This window comes from Aythya ferina (assembly GCF_964211825.1).
Source record: "Aythya ferina genome assembly, chromosome: 2".
NCBI lineage: Eukaryota > Metazoa > Chordata > Aves > Anseriformes > Anatidae > Aythya > Aythya ferina.
The window spans coordinates 67362481-67374284 of NC_140297.1; positions in this window are offsets into that span (position 1 = coordinate 67362481).

The following is an 11804-nucleotide window of genomic DNA, read 5'->3' on the forward strand; positions in this document are numbered from 1 at the left end:
ATAAAACCTGGGGAAAAAAAGCAGTGAGGAAGTCACATACCAAGATATGAATAAGGTGGGACAGCTTACTTTCTGTATTCATTGAATGGTAAAATTCCTTAATATTCCTCTTTTTTTTTTTTTTTTTTTTTTTTTTTTTAATGTAAAATCAAGGCAACTGTCGTGGTTTAACCCGGCTGGCAGCTAAACACCACGCAGCCGTTCGCTCACCCTCCCCCCTCCCTCTCTGGGACGGGGGAGAGAAATGGAAAGTGAAGCTCGTGAGTTGAGATGAAGACAGTTTAATAAGACAGGAAAATAATAATAATAATAATAATAATAATAATAATACTACAATGATGATAATAGTACTACTAATAATAATATGTACAAACAAGTGATGCACAATGCAATTGCTCACCACCCGCTGACCGATGCCCAGCTTAACCCCGAGCAGTCCGGCCCCCTCCCCCCGGCTAGCCACCCCTATATATTGTTTAGCATGACGTCAGATGGTATGGAATACCCCTTTGGCTAGTTTGGGTCACCTGTCCTGGGTCTGTCCCCTCCCAGCTCTTACTGCACCCCCCCAGCCTGCCCGTTGGCAGGACAGAGCAAAGGCTGAGATGTCCTTGGCTTAGTATAAGCACTGCTCTGCAACAATTAAAGCATCGGGGTGTTATCAGCACTCTTCTCATTCTAAGCCAAAACACAGCATTCCACCAGCTACTAGGAAGAAAATTAATTCTGTGCTAACTGAAACCAGGACATCTATCCACCCCTTATTCCATACCATTTATGTCATGCTCAGGTTACACTCTTTTCCATACATTCTAATTAGTCACCTATAGTAATCATGGTAGTGATAACATACAGTATAATATACTATTTAACATGGTGCAATTCAGTTCATGGGCTATTCTCACCCAGTATTAAATCTCCTTGAGGTACACACCGGACCTCTCCGTTCTTTTGCATCACCCACCAAGTATATCCAGGTCCCTGAGCGAAAACAATTCCACGAATAGGTTTGCCTTTTCCTGAGGCAGGAGTAGCCCAGACTGTTTTACCCAGCATATTTTTTACATGCACTACAGGAACTTTATCCCCATCTACAGTACGTAACAGGTTTGATTGGGCAGGTCCAGCTCGGTTGGTAGATCCCCTAGTATTGACTAACCAGGTGGCCTTTGCCAAATGCGTATCCCAGTTTTTGAACGTCCCAGCGCCCATTGCTTTCAAGGTAGTCTTTAACAGGCCATTGTATCGTTCAACTTTCCCGGAGGCTGGTGCATGATAGGGGATGTGATACACCCATTCAATACCATGTTCTTTGGCCCAAGTGTCTATAAGGTTGTTTCGGAAGTGAGTCCCATTGTCTGATTCTATTCTTTCTGGGGTGCCATGTCGCCATAGGACTTGCTTTTCAAGGCCCAGGATGGTGTTCCGGGCGGTAGCATGAGGCACAGGATATGTTTCCAGCCATCCGGTGGTTGCTTCCACCATTGTAAGTACGTGGCGCTTGCCATTGCGAGTTTGAGGGAGTGTGATGTAATCAATCTGCCAGGCCTCTCCATATTTATATTTCAGCCATCGTCCTCCATACCAAAGAGGCTTTGACCGTTTGGCTTGCTTGATTGCAGCACATGTTTCACAGTCATGAATAACCTGTGCTATAGCGTCCATGGTCAAGTCCACCCCTCGATCACGAGCCCATCTGTATGTTGCATCTCTACCTTGATGGCCTGAGGTGTCATGGGCCCATCGGGCTATAAATAATTCACCTTTATGCTGCCAATCCAGGTCCACCTGAGCTACTTCAATCTTAGCAGCCTGATCCACCTGCTGGTTGTTTTGATGTTCTTCAGTAGCCCGATTCTTGGGCACATGAGCATCTACGTGGCGTACTTTCACAGCCAGGTTCTCTACCCGAGCAGCAATATCTTGCCACAATGCAGCAGCCCAGATAGGTTTGCCCCTACGCTGCCAGTTGTTTTGCTTCCATTGCTGTAACCATCCCCACAGGGCATTTGCTACCATCCATGAATCGGTGTAGAGATAGAGAACTGGCCATTTTTCTCGTTCAGCAATGTCTAAAGCCAGCTGAATGGCTTTCACTTCTGCAAACTGACTCGATTCACCTTCTCCCTCAGCAGCTTCTGCAACTCGTCGCGTAGGACTCCATACAGCAGCCTTCCATCTCCGATGCTTCCCCACAATACGACAGGACCCATCAGTGAACAGGGCATATTTCTTTTCATTCTCTGGCAACTGGTTGTACAGTGGGGCTTCTTCAGCACGACCCACCTCCTCCTCTGATGATATCCCAAAGTATTTGCCTTCTGGCCAGTCCATGATCACTTCCAATATTCCTGGGCGACTGGGGTTTCCTATTCGAGCCCGCTGAGTAATCAGTGCAACCCACTTGCTCCATGTAGCATCAGTTGCATGATGCGTAGAGGGGACCCTTCCCTTGAACATCCAGCCTAGTACCGGTAATCGGGGTGCTAGGAGGAGCTGCGCTTCAGTACCGACCACCTCCGAAGCAGATCGAACTCCTTCATATGCTGCCAATATCTCCTTTTCAGTTGGAGTATAGCGGGCCTCAGATCCTCTGTATCCCCGACTCCAAAACCCCAGAGGCCGACCTCGAGTTTCCCCAGGTTCTTTCTGCCAGAGGCTCCAGGTGGGGCCGTTCTCCCCGGCTGCAGTGTAGAGCACATTCTTTACATCTGGTCCTGTTCGAACTGGCCCAAGGGCTACTGCATGGACTATTTCCTGCTTGATTTGTTCAAAGGCTTGTCGTTGTTCAGGGCCCCATTCAAACTCATTCTTCTTACGAGTTACTTGGTAGAGTGGGTTTACAATCAGACTGTAATTTGGGATGTGCATTCTCCAAAACCCCACAACACCTAGGAAAGTCTGTGTTTCTTTTTTGTTAGTTGGTGGAGACATAGCTGTTATTTTGTTGATCACATCCATTGGGATTTGACGACGTCCATCTTGCCATTTTATTCCTAAAAACTGGATCTCCCGTGCAGGTCCTTTGACTTTATTTTGTTTTATGGCAAAACCGGCTTTCAGAAGGATTTGGACTATTTTCTTCCCTTTCTCGAAAACTTCCTCTGCTGTGTCACCCCACACAATAATGTCATCGATGTACTGCAGGTGTTCAGGAGCTTCCCCCTGCTCTAGTGCAGACTGGATCAGCCCATGGCAAATGGTAGGGCTGTGTTTCCACCCCTGGGGCAGCCTATTCCAAGTATATTGGACTCCCCTCCAAGTGAAGGCAAATTGTGGCCTGCACTCTGCTGCTAGAGGGATGGAGAAAAATGCATTAGCGATATCAATTGTGGCGTACCACTTGGCTGCCTTCGATTCAAGTTCATACTGAAGTTCCAGCATGTCCGGCACTGCAGCACTCAGTGGTGGCGTGACTTCGTTCAGGCCGCGATAGTCCACTGTTAGTCTCCACTCGCCATTAGACTTTCGCACTGGCCATATGGGACTATTGAAAGGTGAATGAGTCTTGCTGATCACTCCTTGGCTCTCCAATTGACGAATTAGCTTATGGATGGGAATCAGGGAGTCTCGGTTGGTGCGATATTGCCGCCGGTGCACAGTTGTGGTAGCAATTGGCACTTGCTGTTCTTCGACCCTCAGCAACCCCACAACAGAGGGGTCCTCTGAGAGACCAGGCAAGGTAGATAATTGTTTAATGCCCTCTGTCTCTAAGGCAGCAATACCAAAAGCCCACCGGAACCCTTTTGGGTCCTTGCAGTATCCTCTTCTAAGATAGTCTATGCCAAGGATACATGGAGCATCCGGACCAGTCACAATGCGGTGCTTTTCCCACTCATTCCCAGTCAGACTCACTTCAGCCTCCAATACAGTCAACTGCTGAGATCCCCCTGTCACTCCACAAATATAGATGGGCTCTGGTCCTTTATAGCTCGATGGCATTATAGTACATTGTGCACCGGTGTCTACTAAAGCCTTATACTTCTGTGCGCGTGATGTGCCAGGCCATCGAATCCACACAGTCCAATAAACTCGATTGTCCCTTTCCTCCCCCTGGCTGGAGGCAGGGCCCCCCTAATCCTGGTCAGAATCTTCCTCGTTTCTGTGTTTGAAGGACTGTCTGCTGGAAGTTGGAGCAGCAAACTTTTCGGAGAATCCCTTTTTCCTGATTGTTTTCTTTTGCAACTCACGTACCCGTGCCTCTAGGGTCGCGGTAGATTTTCCATCCCACTTTCTCATGTCCTCTCCATGGTCTCGTAAGTAAAACCACAGGGTGGCACGGGGTGAGTACCCACCATATCGTCTTCCTTGTGTGGGTGAACGCCTACCCCTGACAGCTGAGACACTGCTTTGTACAGGTATGGAGGAGAATAATCTCTCTTCAAGTTGGTGAACCTTTTCAGAAAGTTTCTCCCAAGTGTTCTCCTTTGGTCGGTGGGCACTGGTTGGTTCAGGTGGGGAGGATAATAGATTCTCTTCAAGTTGGTGAACCTTTTCAGAAAGTTTCTCCACAGCTGAGACGCAGGCCTGTAAGGAAGAGGAGAGACTTTCTTCGTACTGCCGGAGTTGTTTAGCCGCTTCACCCACTGTGGGTTCCTCATCCTCTTTCCAGGCCATTATTGCCAATGAGCTGGCATATGATGATGGTGCACTCCGTACAAACTTCCGCCACATGGGTCGTGTACACTTGACTTCATCTGGATCTGTGGATGTTTGTTTGAGGTCTGGATCCTCATAAATCACTTCCCGTACGGCTAATTCCCTCAGGTACTGGATTCCCTTCTCCATAGTGGTCCACTTGCCTGGTAGACATAAAATATCTTCCTTGAAGGGATACCTTTCCCTCACAGCTGAGAGGAGACGCCTCCAGAGGCTGGTGGGTCGTGCTCCATCTGCAATTGCTTTGTCAATGCCGGCGTCTCGAGCAAGGGATCCCAGCCGCTTGGCTTCCCTGCCGTCTAATTCCACACAATTGGCTCCAGAGTCCCAGCACCGGAGCAGCCAGGTGACAAGCTGCTCACCTATACAGCGACCAAAATCTTTTCGCACATCTCGTAGCTCGCGCTCGTTTAGGCTTCGGGTAGTTACTGTTGCTCTTTCGGCATCCTCATCTTCCTCCTCCTGAATCCTTGACGGCCCAGCGTCGTCATCATCTTCGTCATCTCTATACTTAGTTTTGGCAGAAGCCTTACCTGGATTGGCAGAAGACTCTCTGCGTTCTAAACGACTTGAATTTCTATACCATATTTTCACCTTCTCTACAGGGGCAGCTTGCACTGCTACTGCTCGTTTCTCTGACTTTGTTACAGGGTCTGCCACAGGGGTTGGAATGCCCTCTGCAGGGTCAACTTGCACTGCTACAGCTCGTTTCTCTGACACGGCCACAGGAGCTGGAGCGGCTACAGGAGCTGGAGTTGGAGCTGGAGCAGTTGCAGGAGCTGGGACTGGAGCAGCAGTAGGAGCTGGAGCTGGAGCGGCTTCAGGAGCTGGAGCTGGAGCGGCTTCAGGAGCTGGGACTGGAGCAGTTGCAGGAACTGGGACTGGAGTAGCGGCCGGAGCTGGAACTGGAGCGACTGCAGGAACTGGGACTGGAGCAGCTGCAGGAGCTGGAGCTGGAGCAGCTTCAGGAGCTGGGACTGGAGCAGTTGCAGGAGCTGGAGCTGGAGCGGCTGCAGGAGCTGGGACTGGAGCAGCTGCAGGAGCTGGAGCTGGAGCAGCTTCAGGAGCTGGGACTGGAGTGGCTGCAGGAGCTGGGACTGGAGCGGCTGCAGGAGCTGGGACTGGAGCGGCTGCAGGAGCTGGGACTGGAGCGGCTGCAGGAGCTGGGACTGGAGCGGCTGCAGGAGCTGGGACTGGAGCGGCTGCAGAATCCACCGTAGGGGTCACAGTGGCCGTTGGATCTGTCACAGGGTTTGGAGTGGCCGCAGGGTCTGTCACTAAGTTGACAGCAGTATCAATGGCAGCTCGATAGGCATGAGCCAGGCCCCAGCACGTTACAATGATTTGTGTTACTTTGGAACTGCCAGAATCATTACACCTTTTTTTCAAGCATTCTGCCAGTTTTTGAGGATTTTGCCATTGTTCAGGGGTGAATTTCCAACACACTGGGGGTGCCAACTGCTCTAGATGCCTGCCCATATCCACCCATACTCCCTGCCACCCACAACTATACTGCCTCCGGGCAGATCTCCGGATGAGCTTCCTAAGTAGTTGTTTAACTTTAAGCAGAACTTGAAGTGCATTCAGGAGGCAGAACAACAGGACTATGCTGGTCTGAGTATCCCAAGGATATTCAATATCTTGGAGAGCTATTGTAATAAACTCGGAGGATAAGAGGGTGGTGAAGGAGGAAGGGAGAGTGATCAAGGAGGGTACAGGGGTGGTGAAGGAGAAAGGGAGAGTGATTAAGTAAGAAAAATTATCTTCCCCTTTCCCCTCCACAGATTGACTCCCTAATGAAAAAAGGCAACAGATACAATTGCTAATAGTTTCCAAAATACAGTTTCCAAAGTATAGAATCGAAGATGTTACTGAGTACAAATACCAGGTTAGAGTCATGGCCAGATATTTCATCATCTCATAAGCCACTGATACAACACACAGTACCATAACGGTCTGAAACCAGGGCCCGGAGAGGATAAACAACATGACAGAGAGCACATACGGAAAATAACGTGCTATAATACTCAATTTGGAAAACAGGCGCAGCACAGTTGAGATTAAAGCAATCAGCATTATGACAAGTGACTATTAAGCAGGTCTAATACTTATACCAATTTTAGTTTAACACACTCTGGTCAGATCTGCCGTTATCTCAACCTTTCGAGCCCCACGTTGGGCGCCAAAAAGACTGTCGTGGTTTAACCCGGCTGGCAGCTAAACACCACGCAGCCGTTCGCTCACCCTCCCCCCTCCCTCTCTGGGACGGGGGAGAGAAATGGAAAGTGAAGCTCGTGAGTTGAGATGAAGACAGTTTAATAAGACAGGAAAATAATAATAATAATAATAATAATAATAATAATACTACAATGATGATAATAGTACTACTAATAATAATATGTACAAACAAGTGATGCACAATGCAATTGCTCACCACCCGCTGACCGATGCCCAGCTTAACCCCGAGCAGTCCGGCCCCCTCCCCCCGGCTAGCCACCCCTATATATTGTTTAGCATGACGTCAGATGGTATGGAATACCCCTTTGGCTAGTTTGGGTCACCTGTCCTGGGTCTGTCCCCTCCCAGCTCTTACTGCACCCCCCCAGCCTGCCCGTTGGCAGGACAGAGCAAAGGCTGAGATGTCCTTGGCTTAGTATAAGCACTGCTCTGCAACAATTAAAGCATCGGGGTGTTATCAGCACTCTTCTCATTCTAAGCCAAAACACAGCATTCCACCAGCTACTAGGAAGAAAATTAATTCTGTGCTAACTGAAACCAGGACAGCAACTACTATGTGTTTTGGATTCAGCTATGAGGAATTGATTGAGGTGTTTACTCCGTGTGGGGCACCAACACAAATATATGAAAATACACCAGATATAACATATGTTGACATATATTTTTATTTTTTATTTATTTATTTTGTGAATGCAGTAAAGGTTTGCAGCAGAAGCAAGTTGGCAAGGCTGTAAATACCTGGCTCACCACTCAGGCCCGTGCAGGCAGCAGCAGGAAGATGACCTCATCTCCTCCCCCCCATGCCAGTGACCTGCAGCTCTGGATTGTGTACAGCAGCTGCTAATGCTGGAGAAGCTGCCCAACCCAGTGGCAACAGCAGCAGCTAGGGCAGACTTCCCAGGCTCCACCCTCTTTCTCTGACATTCATCAGATAACAAAGAAGGTCACCCTCCTTGGGTTTGTGATATATGGAGTAATAATTCGTGTCAAGAAGATGGTTGATAAAGAAGGGGGAGATGTGGGAGTGTGGCCATGGGGGTCGACAAGCCCCATGGTTGGTGATAACATCAGATTCTTAGGGATGAGGCCATCAGGAATGTAAAGAGCTTAGAGGAAACATGTAGAGAAAAGAAAGAAAGGTGATTAAGGTGATGCCTTGCCGTCTCAGGTTGCTTGTTCTCCCGCCGTTAAGGCACGGAAGTTTCTGGGGGGTTTGCTGGTTGAAACTGTCAAAATTTGTTTTTTTTTTTTTTTTTTAATGTTATATTATAATCGTATTATTAGTGTGGTTTCAAGGGTTAACGAAATGCGGGAAAAGACGGCCTCGCATGGGTTGGTGTTGATCATGTTTTGTTGCTTTCGGGAGCTTTGTGGAGGGCAGAGCATGTGCAGAAGAAGAGAGAGGCCGTCGAAGCCGCCCCTGCGGTCTGGACGAGATCCAGAAACAAAAGGTTGCTAGCGGTGATGGAGGGGAACCATGAGCCTTCATCCCCATGACCCCAATGAGCACCACCAAGAGACACAGTGCAGGCTCCAAAAGGAGGAGTTTGTGAAAATACTAATTATAATACGAAGTGGGGATAGGTCATACCTATGTATAGGCATACTGGGGTTTCTTATGAATATGTGAAAGCAATGTTCTATATATATTTAGAAAGTTCGACGGTTGGGTGTGTGTGTCGGTAGAGCATAGACTCCCCACGCACCCAGCACTGTTTAATTGCCTTTTATAAATATCACTAAATTCCGATTGAGTTGTATCTTCATTTATAACAGGTTCACCTCCAAATAGGAAACAATCACTGATTTTATAGCAGAACTCATGATCAGTTTGTAGCAAAATGTGAGACGCAGAGCAAACCCTTTAACCCCATTTTAAAAATACTTTTACCACTCCCTTTTTTGGTATCATTACTCATGGCTTAAGCAGTAAGAAAATAGCAGGCTCACAACTTTAGCTGTCTGAAACAAGAAATGGGGAGCAAGAAAAAAGATCAAACATTCCTTTTTAGCCGTCATTCGAGCAAGCCTCACAGTCTGCCTGCCTTGCGTATTTGAGCCACACAGGGCTGATTCAGCAGAAAGTGAGCACAATGTGCATGACATATCCTCAGCCACGGAAACACATGAAAATGCCCTTTAGCGCAAGATTTCATGGAACTGCTGATGGTTTGAGGTGGGAATGGGCCTCGGGAGGCCACCATGTCCAAGCTCTCTGCTCAAGCAGGGACACCTGGAGCTGCTTGCCCAGGGCCATGTCCAGGCAGCTTTTGAAGATCTTCAAGAAGGAGGCTCCAAAATCTCTCTGGGCAGCCTGTGACAAAGCTCTGTCACCTGCACAGTGAAAAAGTGTTTCCTGATGTTCAGAGGAGCCTTCTTTGTTCGTTTGTGCCCACTGCCTCTTGTCCTGGCACTGGGCACCACTGACAAGAGCCTGGCTCCATCCTCTTTGCACCCTCCTTTCAACTCTTTATTGGTGAGATCCCCCGGAGGTATTTATATCCCCCTGAGCCTCCTTTCACCCAGGCAGAGCAGCTCCCTGACTCAGTCTCCCTGACTGCAGAGGTGCTCCCGTCCCTTTCCCACCTCCACCACCCTTTCGACAAATGCTTCCAGCGCCCTTTGATGATTTTTTTTTTTTTTTTAGTGAGTGATGCCACGACCCTTTTGGAGCGACTCCAGCACTCCCTACAGAGAACTAATGTATGAATTTATTTAAAAAGACAGTTTTCACCGCGAGTTGTACATAGGACCCTATCCCACCCCTCATCCGGGCAGCGGTTCGTGCCGCATGCGCAGGGAAGATACGCGGGGGGAGATGAGGGAGGGCTGCGTGCCCACGCTGCATCGGGAGCGCTTGCAGCAATCCCGGAAGCGTGGGGTGGCGGTAGCGGAGCAGCGGTAGCTGGAGCCGCCTTGGGCCGCGCTCCCCTCCTCTCTGCTCCCTCCCGCTCCCCTCCACTCCCCCCTCCCGCCCCCCCGAGCCGCCCGGCCATGACGAACTTCATCTCGGTGCAGCTGAAGAAGGCCTCGGAGGTGGACTTGGCCAAGCCGCTGTGCAAGTTCATCCAGCAGAGCTACCCGGGCGGCGACGCCCAGGCCGAGCACTGCCGCGCCGCCGAGGAGCTCGGTAAGCTCCGCAAGAGCGCGCTGGGCCGCCCGCTCGACAAGCACGATGCCTGCCTCGACACCCTCCTCAGGTACGGCACGGCACGGCACGGCACGGCACGGCCCGCCTCGGGGGGGCCGCCCGCCGGCCTCGGGGCAGGGCCGAGAGAGGGGGAGGGCTGGGGGGGTGGGGAGGGAGGAGGAAGCAGAGGAAGAAGAGGAGGAGGAGGATGTGGAGGAAGAAGAAGAGAAGGAGGAGGAGCACGAGGAAGCAGAGGAAGAAGAGAACGAGGAGGAGGATGCCACCACACCAACTTCCCTTTTCGAGTGCCTCCAGCGTACTGGTTACCCTTGGTTCTGACTTGGGGAAAACGGATTCCACAATCAATAAGATTGTAAAGTAGGTATGTTTATTCAGCGCTGGGCAGCACAGGAGATAGTCCCACCAAAGTCATGTGTGCCTGATGCAGCAATTTGCCATGGTTATATGCAGCAGAGTTACATATGCATGAAGTTTCACAATACGCCTATACATATTCATAACTTGTCCCTGCTTTATATTAAAATTAGTTCCAAGGAGTAATTTCCATAAACTCCTCCCATCTGCGCTTGCACAGTGTGTCCTGGTGGTGGTCGTTGGGGGTCGTGGGGATGAAGATTGATGACTCTTCCTCATCACAGCTAGTTGACCTCTTGTCTTTGTGCAGATTCAATTGCTCTTTGGCTCTTGTCCATCCGCAGGGCCAGTTTCTACCAGCTTCTTAAGATAGGCACACACTCTTATTAGGGGACTGACCTTGGTAAGGGGCCCAAGGCTTCTTGCTTTAGTTAATTTGCACAATGCACCATAGTTAGCAAAGACACTAAGTAGCATCCTAGTTTAATGCTGTCAGCGCTCTGTCTCTACTTGATAAGATTCTCTTAACTCCCTCTCTCAGTTCTCTGTAGAAGTCAAGGGGCTGGCCATTTTTCCTTCAGCCCCCCCAGCTTTCACACCTTCCTTCAGCATGCACTGGCACTGTGATGTTTTTGCATGGTCACGTTGGTATTTTCTGCTACACTTAGTGTGGTGAAGGGAGTTTGGGTAGTGCCTCCCTCCTGCAGGGACTGCCAGAGGTTAAGTGAGCAGAAGGTGATGCTAAGCCTTCTGCTTGTTGAACTGCACCAAGGCTACCGCTGTTGGAATAACTGCCCCATCATCTACAAAAACATACCTTTTTTCCCATCTCTGTAACATGAATGGTTTGCAGCCTTGGTTTACTGTGTTAATCCCATTCTTTTTCTCTGGGTGGGAAACATTTCAAGCCCATCATAGCTTAAATCACTGAATTCACTGTGATTAACCTAGTGAATGAACCCCCTGGTACAGACATCACTTTGCAAAGTTGGAATCAAAAATTTGCAGTACCAAAATATGTCTAGCCTAAACCTCCCCTGCCTCAGCTTAACACCATTCCTGTGGGTCTTATCACTGGTCACTAAAGAGTATAGATTGGCGCCTGTCCCTCCACTCCCCCTCGTTAGGAAGCTGTAGACTGTGATGAGGTCTCCTCTCAGCCTCCTCTTCTTCAGGCTGAACAGGCCCAGTGCCTTCAGCCGCTCCTCATATCTTCACCCTATATCCTCATATCTTCCCCCCTATATCTTCCCCTCTAGTCCCTTCACCATCTTTGTAGCCCTCCTGTGGACACTCTCCAACAGTTTTACATCCTTTTTGTACTGTGGTGCCCAGAACTGCACACAGTACTCGAGGTGAGGCTGCACCAGCACAGAGTAGAGTGGGACAATGACTTCCCTTA